This window comes from Octodon degus, unplaced genomic scaffold (genome assembly GCF_000260255.1).
Source record: "Octodon degus isolate 3935 unplaced genomic scaffold, OctDeg1.0 scaffold00027, whole genome shotgun sequence".
NCBI classification, from domain to species: domain Eukaryota; kingdom Metazoa; phylum Chordata; class Mammalia; order Rodentia; family Octodontidae; genus Octodon; species Octodon degus.
Genome location: NW_004524603.1, coordinates 15745404 through 15758055, shown reverse-complemented (window position 1 = coordinate 15758055; position 12652 = coordinate 15745404). Strand labels below are relative to the sequence as shown.

At 37.5% G+C, this 12652-nt stretch overlaps 1 protein-coding gene across 1 annotated transcript in view; it reads right to left on the bottom strand.

Annotated features, from left to right (window-relative positions):
* The window catches only part of Kdm7a (lysine demethylase 7A), a 99752-nt gene that overhangs the window by 55303 nt on the left and 31797 nt on the right, over positions 1-12652 (bottom strand). The window lies entirely within an intron of this gene.

Below are 12652 nucleotides of genomic sequence, written 5' to 3'. Positions count from 1 at the left end.
TATCTGTGTATTCAAAGTGGTTAGGATAGATATATAGTTGCATTCTCTTAATGAATAGAATGATTTGTTCTAATGGTGTTTGTAAATAGGATCCCAAGTCCACTTCTTGTACAGCAATTAACCACTAAGAAGAATATATTCAGTGTATTATTTGTTGAAACTGTACTTCCAATTTGATTTGAAACTGTCTCATTGCTATCTGTTTATCAATAAAACTTTGAAAAAAAATGACAAAAAAAGTAATTGTATTTCCATATACGAACATTTCCATGTAGCAATGATATAAAGTTTAAAAATGAAATAAAATAACTGTACAACTACGTTTTTAAAAATGAAGTAGGAGGCAAGGTGGCACAAGCATGTAATAATCCCAGCAGTCGGGAGGAAGAGGCAGGAGGAACACTGCAAGTTCAAGGCCAGCCTACACTCCATGGTGAGATCCTGTCTCAAAAAAAAAAAAAAGAAAGAAAAAAGAAAAAAAAAATCAAGTTACACTACAGTGAATTTAACCAAAACTATGCAAGCCCGCTTTAAGGAAAATTATAAAACATTACTGGGTCAGTTTAAAGAGCATTTAAATAAAGGGAGATTTCTCATCAAAATTATGGAATATAAAGTTCAATAATATAAAGATATAAACTATTCTCAAGGTGATTTGTAGGGGCCAGGGAGATAGCTCAGTAGAATAAGCGCTTGCCTGACAAGCACAAGAGCCTGAGTTCAATCCCCAGTTCCACCAAAAAAAAAAAAAAAAAAAAAAAAAGATGATTTGTAGATTCAATGTAATGCTACCCAAAATCTTTGGAACCTGACAAGCCAGTAATAAAACTGATGTGGAAATGTGAAAGGCCACGAACCCAAAGCAAGCAGGTATCCCCAGAGGCAGAAATCCGCTGGTAGGTATCAAGGCTTATTTCCAAGCTACAGGAATCAAGGTAATTCAGAACAGATGGCAAAGCTCACAAGCCCTGGCACATACATGCAGACCCACTTGTGTGCAACAAGAGTGCTGCAGAGCATACAGCAAGGAAAAGCTTTGAATAAGGGGTCCTGAGAAACATTTTCTACATCTGAGCAGGAAACAGAATAAAATTGGACACCCTACCCCACAACATAAAATTTTATTCCAAAATAGATTATAAAGGTAAACACCAAAGAGGGAAGTACAAAGGTTTATGTCATAATGCAGAAAATACCTTTATTTTCTGGCAGGAAAAATTATCTTAATCAAAATACAAAACAAAACTAAAAATACTGGCCATAAGAGGAAAAAACTAGTAACTTGAACCATATTAAAATAATTTCTGTTCACTAGAAAAACAAAATAAGCCAGAATGAGTCATTAAAATAGGGATAATCACCAAAGAAATTACACTCAGAATATAATGAACGTGGTAAGGTGGAAGAAGAGGAAGCATCGGCACCCAACAAGAACAACAGGCACATCATGGCCACATCGTGATTGGAAATCCAAGGGGCTGATGCAAACATGGGATGTGTGCGACCTCACAACTGGAAGAAATAGAAAGTAATACCACAACGTATCCACTATAATAGCTAAGACTAAAATGTCTGATGATACTAAATGTTGGTGAGAAGCAACAGGAACTTTTTATATAGTACTACTGGCTGGACTATAATTTGGTACAGTTACTTTAGAAGACAATTCTGTAAAGTAAGTAAAAAATCATGCATTTTTATGACCAAGCAATTTTTCTCTTAGGTAAATATATCTTAAATAAACTCGTACATGTGCACCAGGACATTTACCTATATAGAAATGGTTTATAAAATCAATCTTTATATCTAATATTCTACCAATAGTAAAGTCAATAAATTATAGTACAATACAGTCCCATAATAGAATTCTATACAGCAATGAAAATGTAAGAACTCTATAGTCCTGTGTAATACGTAAGTGGATTATGTAAATTAATCCATGGTGTTTTTCTAAAAAGACATGAAAGAATACACACAGTATTACTATTTTTGTACATAAATTTCAAAAGTAGGGGAAAATGTTTAGGGACAATAAAACTATTGAAAAGAAAGGTTGAGTCAGGCATGATGGTGCACACCTATATAATCCCAAGGCTCAGGAGGCTGGGGCAGGAGGCCAGCCTGAGCTATATAAGCAAGGGCAAGACAGCCTGTACTACATAGTGACTCTATCTCATAAAAGCAAAACAGAAAAAGAAAGAGATGGATCACAACAGCAAGACAGGGGTTTCCTCTTGGAAGTCGTGATCTGCAAAGAATGGAGAGGTCCTTGATGACTACTATTGCATGTGTTTATATTTTATAATTAATTATTCCATTATGTCTTACACACTTCCCTATTGTTATTTCATAATTAAAACACATCAAGGGTAAAATATTATCTATAACTATACTGGTTTATACACTGTGTCAACTAGAGAATTTTAGAAGCTTAAACTTAGCAGGGGATCAAGGTCCTCACTTTGTATCACAGAGAAGCTGTGAGTACTATCCTCATCCTAGGGCAGGTTGCCTGCTTACAGCATAAGGGAGGAAAAGAAGTTTGTATCCTTCTTTGTTGCTGTTGCTCTTGCTGTTTTCTGCCACCTTGAACTGTTGCCCCTTAGCAGGCCACCATGCCTTGGAGCTACCTGATTATGGACTGAAACTTCCACCAACTGTGAAACATACTGTTCCTCCCTTAATTCTGGGTGTTGGGTATTTTGTCTCAGCAACAAGAGAGAAAAGTAACTGAGACAATAACCATGTAGAAAAATAACCAACAAAACTCTTGAGCTATATTAATGCAGTAATTACAATGATATGTCAAGCACCGTGAAATTTGGTGACATCTATATACCCTAAATGAAGTTGAGCTTACCTGAACACTCTAACAAATTCGCTACTCTGAGGCCTCAGAATCTGAGGGCAGGGCTGAGGAGATAGCTCAGTGGAATAAGTGCTTGCCCCACAAAGTGCAAGGTTCTGAGTTCAATTCCTGGTCCACCAATAAAAAAAAAAAAAAGAAGAAGAAGAAAAGAAAAGAATCTGAAGGCAGCCTAATATAAGCAAGTGCAAAAAGTCTAAACCAACTACATGTGAATAAAATAACATGACATACTATGAATACTGAATGCACATAACTATATCAAGAAATACACTTTGCCTCTCAGCAGAGCTGAAATTTACTGTAGTCCAACTGGAATTGAAAAAGAAAGTGAAAGTGATTGTGCTAGTCCTTTTTAAAGTTTTTGGGCTGGGGAGATAACTCAGTAGAAAAAGTGCTTGCCTTGCAAGTGCAAGCTCCTGAGTTCAATCCCTGGTACCACAAAAAAATTAAATTAAGTTAAATTAAAAAATAAAGCTTTTTATTTGTCTGGGTTGTGGTGCTGGGGATGAACCTAGGGCCTCAGGCATGCTAGGCAAGTGCTATACCACTGAGTTACTTTCCTTCCCACCCCTAGTCATCTTACTTCTATAAGCCAAAGAAAACACTTCCTGGTCTCAAAACTTACTTAACAAAGCTATAGTAATACTGGCATAAAGAAGAAACATAGAGATCAAGGAAACAGAACTGAGCCCTGACCAGGATACAGTTTCAATACAAAAAAAAAAAAAAAAAAAAAAAAAAAAAAAAAAAAAAAACCACCACACCACACAAGGTACAAAAGAAAAGCGAACAGTTTGGACTTCACACTATGGTCTGAAGTCTTGCTTTCTCAGCTCACTTTAGTGTGCGATAATCAGCTGAATCGGGAAATAAGTTGAAAGGTGTGAGGAAAAAAAAAATGAAGTAGTTGATCTGGAGAATGAAAGACCAAGAAACTCAGAAAGACCAAGAAACTCAACTGCTAGGCACTGTTGGAAATCCACCCGAGGCTTGTGACAATAAACTGCAAACTATTTCTACCCTATTTCTCATTGAAGTAATGAGATGTACTTCAGTAACAGTCAGCCATGTTGGGAGTCCAGGCTGGGAGGATAGGCCCACCCAGATTTGGGATTTTTTAAGTAAGAGTCAGAAAGCGTTGAGGATATTTACCAGAAAGTTAGTACAATGATGACCCATGAATTTAACATGGAGTAAAGAGGCGTGGAGACAGAAGAACATAGTGAGGAAATGCTCTCTCTGGCTGTGGTCTCAGCACTGATTCAGTAGAAAGTCTTGAGCAAGCCTTCTGTAAAGAGCGAAGCTTATACTCAGAGTAGAATGCTTAGAATTTGACATATCTGAGGTAATTTCATCTGTAATAGAGATAAAGTCCAAATGTGGAAACAGCACAACTAAGAGGGGACAAACTGAAAGATGACTACAGATAGATGATAAGACATGTGAAAGCCACTTCTCCATCCATGAAACAGTTCAAAACTAAACTTCTTTCACTTAGAAAGTAAATGCTCAATGTTATACTCCCTCCAGAACAGAAGTTCAAGGCCAATCACCAATCTGGTACTTCTGGAAGCTCATGCTTTGTCTTATCAGACTACCACCCACACCTGAGAGGAGAAACATGTTAGATGTGTCCTGAAAGACCTATAGCAGCTCTTATCATAAACTCTTCTGTGAATATCTAAGATACTCAAACAAGGACAACTTCCCCAAGGCCTCAGAAAGAGAGAGCATAAGAGACATTGTAACTAACCCAGGACACTCTGGGCAAAACCTGGCCATCAATCCTCAAAAATCCCTGAGTTCCTCTGTCAAGCTTCTCTTCACCCTATGTAATCTGATCTACAAAAAAGGCAGTGATGTTTTCAGGATTGGCTAATTCTCACTAACTGCCAAAACATTCACAGCTACATTTATTTTGAAACTTCAACACATAGAAAATTTTAAATAATTAAAGTTGATAGGGCCAGGGATATAACTCAGCATATAAGCACCTGTCTAGCAAGTGCAAGGCCCCAAGTTCAATCTCTGGTATCCTCCCAAAAAAATGTTGATAAACAGACTAAATCTAGAAACTAGCCCATTCAAATTAATCTAAAAATATAACTTTAGCCAGGTCTGGTGACACATACCTGTAATCCTAACACTTGAGAGGCTGCGGCAGGAGTATTGCCCTGGTCTACAAAGTGAGATCCTGTCTCAAAAAACCAAAATAAAAATATACCACAAAAGTTGAATGTCCAGATCTTGGAAGGGCATTAAAGAATTACTAAACATGGGGTTGGGGATTTAGCTTAGCAGTGCAGCACCTGCCTGTTCTTGGGATCTTTTGCTTATCAGTCCTAAGTTCAATTCCTAGTGTCCACAAAAAAAATTACTAGGGTTAAGGAGATACCTTAGTGGTCTAAATGCCTGCCTGACAAGTGCAAGGACCCAGGTTCGATCCATGGTTCCGCATGCCATGCAGACCCTGAAACCGGATGTAGAGGTGCACACCTGTAATCCCAGAGCTGGGGAGGCTGAGATAGGAGGATCACTATAAATCCAAGCGGTGTAGTGAGACCCTGTACCAAATAAATAAATAAATAAATGATTTTTTAAAAAAATTACTAAACTTCAGAGAAGGGAGATCTCACTATTTTTTTATCAAGCTACCTCATGCTACCTCTTCCTTGCCCCACTATGAACTTTCTACAATCACAATAGTTTTAACAGATCTATAAAAAGTAAATGCAGGACACACAAAATGCACAATGTGAAAGCAAATGTCTAAGAATCATTTTCAAGCTTGGCACAAAGCTATCTTTAGTCTCTTTCACACCATTTATTTCTTTCCTTCAAATACAAACCATCTCATTCCTTCCTAACAGTGAAACATTCAATGTTTATTAGATCACTGTGCGTGCGTGTGCGCACACACATGCGCACAGAGTCCCATATGGGGTGACAATCTGACCTTTGCTGAATGCCTTCCATCTATACAACAGCTTCAGTGCCATTTGGTGAGAGAGCAGTGACAACTTTAGCACTTTCTATTGTCTTGATCTTCGGAAACTGTTGCTTAGCTGGCTTTTTTTTGGACACCTGATGACAACAATTAATTGAATTAATGACTAATCAGATTTCCCTAGGATCTGGCAAACTTTTTTTTTTCCCCTCAAGGATACTGCTTCCATTTAAACACTCTACTCTCAATGCTAGAAGAGTGGGTGGTCAAATTCTTACCATCAGTGGACTTCATTAAAAATGCCTCTTGCTTCAAATGCTTTCCCCATTCTTTGACAAGCAGCCTTGTGTATCCCCCCCCCCCCCCACCTCACCCTGGAGTCTCTGAAGCCCAGCACAAATTCTTCCTTGGTTAAGCTTCCCTAAGAACCTCACAGGAAGTACTTCAACATTTTATTGATAATGTATTTCCACTCATTTTGACCTAATACTGAGCTACTTTCTATACCCTGAGTTTCCTGAATTGAGCTCCCTAGGACTGTGTCAGTACAAGTACATTATGATCTCAGTATTTTCTGTTGATTATTAACTTCCTGGAAACTTAATAGTATAGTGTGGTAAAGTTTTTAAAAAACTGTTCAGCCTGAATTTTTTAAGGAGTTGGTACAAGCAGGAAAGGCACTGGTGATAAAGGGAAATATCCTAAAACATATAAATTAGTAGATCTTTAGATGGTAGAAGGGTGTAATAATGAAATTTATACATTTTAAATCTTGATTCAGGGGAGATGGCTCCGTAGAATAAGCACTTGCCTGGCAAGCGCAAGGGCCTGAGTTCAATCCCTGGTTCTGGGGGAAAAAAAAAAAAAAGATTCAGTATAAATTTTTACCTGCATAGAAAAAGTTCATCACCTTTCCATCTAAAGCACCTAACTACATGATTGTCAGTTTGGCATTTGACAAGAGGGCTGTCACTGTGCATACTTAAAGCCCACACTAGTATCAAAAAATGGGAAAGAGAGCCAGATGTGCTAGCACATGCATGTAACCCAAAAACTTAAGAGAGACTGAGGCTAGTTGGGGTGCTGAGGCAAGACTAAACTCAAGGCCAGCCTGTACTGCATAGTTGGATTAAGCATAGTAGGGAGTGGCTAACACTGGAAACTGATCATATGTGGGAGGCTAGGACAAGGCATCAGGGCCTAAAGCAGTCAAGCTACTTCAGTCTTGAGAAAAACATCCTGCCTGGACAATTTTGTCCATTTGTCACTAGACAACTTTGTGTCTTGAGATACTAACCTTGCAAAGAGTATAAACAAACACCCCTACTGTTTGTTGTTCTTGGGGTCTTCTGCTTATCAGGCAAAAAGGCCTTCATCTAAACCCAGCTCTGGTCTCTTGTCTATCTTTTCCTAGGGCCAGCCAGATATCTCAGCAAATTAAAGTGTCTGCTTAGGCAGACATAGGGACCGGGCGTGCCGTGCCAGCCCTGCCCCCAGGGCACACTAACAGCATGGCATATTAAAAGATGATTGAGACTAAGCTTGTTGGTGTGTGCCTATAATCTTAGTACTTGGGAGGCTGAAAACAGGAGGATCACTATGAGTCTGGTCTGTGTAGTGAGACCATGTAGAGCCTGTACTAAATACATAAAATAAAATTTAAAAAAAGAAAAAGATAAAAAAATGAAAATGTTATCTTTTCCTTATTTCTACTGCTGTTTCTTCCCTGGGGTACAATGAGACATCAACATTATGAGACACCAACAGGTCCCAACAAAGCATAGTGAGTTTATGGCCACCCTGAGTTCAAGGTGGCATAGCAGAGATCCTGTCTCGAGGAAAAAGAAAAAAACATGAAGGGGAATGACTTCTGAGGTGAATTTTAGGAACACGGAGGATAATTTATAGCTTGCACTTCGTTTTTTCCTTTCATATCTTAACCCTGGGATCAGCTTAGACATTGAGATAGCTACAGGTCAGACAAGGCTCATCCAGTGTAGTTCCATTCTACTAAATAACACATGCAAACTAGGGTCAATGCGAGGAACAGAATTCGAAACCAGAAATACTTGGTTTGATTTCTAAGTTTTGGGGTTTTTTAGTTGTTCATTTGTTTATTTGTCTGTTTTGTAGTAGTGAGACTCAAACCCAGGGATACTCTGTCACTGAGCTACAATCCCAGCCCTTCCAGTGCTTTTTATTTTATTGTGAGACATGGTCTCCCTAAGCTGCCCATCCTAGCCTCAAACTTAGAATCCTCTTGCCTCAGCACCCCAACTAGTTAAATCTAACTGTGCTAATTTTGGGCAAGTTTTGTAATCTCCCTGAGCAGTTCCCTAAGATTAAATAGGACAATATACTCAGGAGGCTAAAGCAGAAGGGTTGTCATGAGTTCGAGACCAGCATGGACTACAGAGAGAGAGAGACTGTCTCAGATAAATAAATAAATAAATAAAACAATTTATGTAAATATATAAAGCATGGGGCCAGATAGATAATAAGCAAAGGCAAAATAAATATATTAAGTAATAAACAGCAGCTCTTAGTATTCCTATTATGGTTCTTTTGGTATCAATCAACCCATATATCCCTGGTGAACAGTTCATTAGCTATGAAGTTTAATCCTAAGTAGGAAACTAGATTTTATATAGGCTTAATATTTGTTTTTCCCAATGGTGTCTCATCAGAGCACACAAAGTATTTCCAAATGGTTATGCTGTAGGGGGAAAAAAAAATTTGTCCTCAATTTAATTTTTGATAGCTGAGTTGAGAAAAATGTAGGCTAGAGTCTATGTGCCTGTCCTGACTAACCTATCAATAGCTGAGTGACTTTAAGTAACTTATATTTTACAGTCTGGTTTTCTTTCTTTTTTGTTTTGTTTGTTTCCTCATCTGAGTACAAGATGGAAATAATAGTCCTCCCTCAAGATATTAAGAAACTCAGTATACCTAAGATGTTCAGAAGGAAACTATTCAACATTTTTTTTAAAATCTAAAAACCTTATCACCAGGCCTGGTGGCACAAACCTGTAATCCCAGTACTTGGGAGGCTGAGGCAGAAGGATCATTGTGAATTCATGGCCAGGGTGGGCTACAAAGTGCACTTACGATCAGCCTGAATTGCATACCAAGACTCTGTCTCAAAAAGATGACATCATCATCATCATCATCATCAATAAAAACCTTACTTTGCTAACCAGTAAAAATATGGCTTATGAATTGGTTCAATCAGTCATCATTGCTACTAACCATACCAGGATGCAATAGTCATTTTCATTTATAAACTGTAAATAATTTTGTGCAGTGTTTAGCATTGAGAAGTTCCACTCTATTACAACATCAGCTAAGGTAGAACTTGTAAATATAAAATATTGTCCTCGAAAAATCTAACCTAAGGCCTGGGATATAGCTCATTTTTATATTTATTAAAAAATAATTTCAGATAAACCTTGCAGTTCAGAAAAAGCCAACTTCTGTTACTTTCTGACATATAAAACTATTTTCACAAAATTAAGTGCTTTTCTTAATAAATTATAAATGGTAGGCCAAAGAGATAGCTCAGTGGTCTAAAGTGCCTGCTTAGGCAAACTTAGGCAAACACAGGGACTGTGGCTCAATCCCCGGCACCACATGCCACACCAGCCCAACCCCAGGGTGGGCTGAACCAGCCACAAAAAAATAAAAATGGCATGTTTCAACTTTTGTATAAATTATACTTTTACACATTAGAGCTGCTACCTGGCATATCACCCAACATGCTACTTTTAACAGGTACCTGAAATATATATTCTGAATCAAATGCCTTTGGTTGACAATAATCTCAGAATATGAGATGATTTTCCTACCTCCAACAGCTGGCTCATGCTTCCCACTGTCCCAGAACTTTGAGAGTTATTTCCACCTGGCTGACTAAGAACATCTATGTTAATAAGATAATATAATACAAAAAGGAAGTAAACAAGAACATGAGAGACAAATAAGGGTGGAGAGGGATCAATAAGTGTCCTTTATGGAATGAAATACTTTTTCAATTCAGTCTTGTTGACAAGTTTCTAATGAATTAATGAATATGTGAAATACATTCATGTAAGTCTCCAAGATTTACATGCTGATTGATACAACTATTGCTTCTTGAGAGCGGAACACATGCTTGTTGTTTTGCTAAGCACACAGGCAATGCAAATTAAAAACAGATTCAAACCATTCTTTCATGAAAGTAATGATTTCCACTAGAAAGCTCCAAAGAAAACAGGACTTAGCACTTCTGAGCCAAACAACTAAGTGTTCTCTTCACTGTCTTACGGCCATTCTCCTGGCCATTCCACATCTCAAGCAAGCACCTCTCCCTCTCACCATTTTTTGACTGGAAAATTCTACCTAGTAGCAAACAGAAATACTACGTAAAAGTTTGCTTGATTATACCAGTATATGAAATGTTGCTGAGTCTGGTTTCTTCTGAGAAGTAAGACTTTGGGCCTTACATTCCAAGAAGACTTTTTCTCCATCTCCCTTGTACTCATTCTAACTATAGCTCTCATTCCTGGCATGTACAGTAGTCCCTTGCTATTTCATGGTTCATGACTTTCATGGACTCATTGTTTCACAGGTTTTAAAAAAATATTAATCTAAGTTATTTATCATGGATTTTTCACTATTTAGAGGGATTTTGCAGTAACATACAGTGTATGTATGTTGTTAAAGTTATATAGGTTTACAAGTTTAGAAAATGGTTTAAGAACATAAGAAGTGTTTTTAAAAGTGTGGGAAAGGTTTATAAGAATGTGGAAAGGGTTTATAAAGCCTTAAAATCTATCTAAATACTAAAATAAATATAATGCACCTTGACTGATTTTCACTTATCGAGGGGGTGTCTGGAATGTAAGCTCCATGATAAGTGAGGGGCCACTATAGTAGAATCCCCACTAGAGCTCTTCCAAACTTCTACTGAGTAGGCAGCCTTTGGAAACAATGAAGTGGCTCTATAAGAAGAGAGCATCTGTCAAGATAGTACTATAAAGTGACAAAAGCAGGTACAGAACCTTTTTATAATACACCCCTACACGTATATGCACACATGCACTCAGGCATGTTTGTAAATGCAAGGTATATGTCTGTGGATTTTTTGCTTTGTTTTTGCAGTACTGGGGATTGAACTCAGGACCTTTAGCTTGCCAGGCAGGCACTTATGCCGCTGAGCTATCTCCCTAGCCCTTCCACGTGTATGTCTGGAAGTATATGCAGGAAGTTGACAGTAGTGTTTGCCTCTGGGAAAGAAAGCTGCATGGATGCAGAATGAAGGAGAGGGAGAAATGTTGGTTTAGCAATTCTGTTTTTGAAATTTGTTGTGTACTGTTTAAGAAAAAAAAATTCTCAAGCTCCACCTTCAATCTACAGGGAAAAGTTAATTAATGGGTAACCCAATAATCTTTATTCTTAACAAGTTCCCCAGTTGCTTCTTTTGCAATTAGCTCAGTAGAAAATGACATTGGGCAACCACTAATCTAACACCCTGCCAAAGCCTAACACAGTACATCATCCATGGCCACATCCATCGCCACTCTGTTACTCCCATTAAACTGTAAGCTTCTTACAAGCAACGCTAATATATAAATCGGAATTTTCTACTCCTACCAGATCTAGTAACACTGACTCCACCGTGAACTCACGTGAAGTTTATACTGGTAGATACAGAACAGAAACAAAGCACAGTGGGGAGGCATTAGTTTAGGCTATTATCTTACAACTTATTTAAATATACTTTTCAAATATAATGAAGGAGAAAATGAATGGGGGAGACTAAAAACTTCTGCAATGTTTATACTTTTCATCAATGCAAAGCAATGCAGTATTTTTAACCACTCAGGCTTACTTATAGCCATAATCTTATTATACAGAAAGAAAGGTCATTACAAATTTATATAAAATGCTCATTTACTTTGTTCCCCTTCCATGTGGCACTCAAATGTTCTAATAGGAACTTGATTTTTCAAACATTATCTAGCAAAAAGACTGACTATAAATAGAAATGAACAGATTTTAAAGAGATGAAGTAATAGTCATCAGAAGCTTTTTAATCCAGTTCCAATTTTATTTCCCACTGGAAGTACAAGAAGGAAAACTATACTTTCTCAGGCCAAATGACACCTACAAGATAATTAAATATACATAAAGTCAAACCATACCGTGGAACAAAACTTTTATATCTAGGACACTTAGTGATGAGTCAGCTACAAGGACAAGAGTCAACTGAAGCAGATTCTTTTTACTAACCATTCTCATCTCAGAATACTCCCAGAGTTTGCATCTAAAGGAAAAGATCACAGGCCAGGCCAAGCAAAAGCAATTCATATTAGAAAACTTTCTATTTAGATGGAAATTAAGATAGAATTCTACAGGGGTTAGTACCCTAAGCATGCTTCTTCATTATTCATTAAAGATGAGTTAGAATAGGGTTTGGACCATGAAAATCTTAACATAATCCATAACAAATATCCCTATATGGAATTTCATGTATGACCTTCTGGAGACAGAATCTCAATTCAATTACAAAAATGAGAGGTACTGAGTTGTTCAAAGAAGGTGAACAGCAAGTGTGGGCCATCTTATTCTAAAACATGTAAGTCAGGGTACTATCTAAAATACAGGAATGGAAGAAGGTTTTATATCTATATATTTTATATTGTTTGCTTCCTGATGGATACAACAAAGAAAAGAATTAAGCTGCACCTGTGATTTTTCCAATTCATTGAATCGCTACCCATTAGTCATTACTGATCCCTCTTTTGTTGTCTTTGCCAACAGTTTTAACATCTACTTTTCTCAGCCTCTAGGCGTAC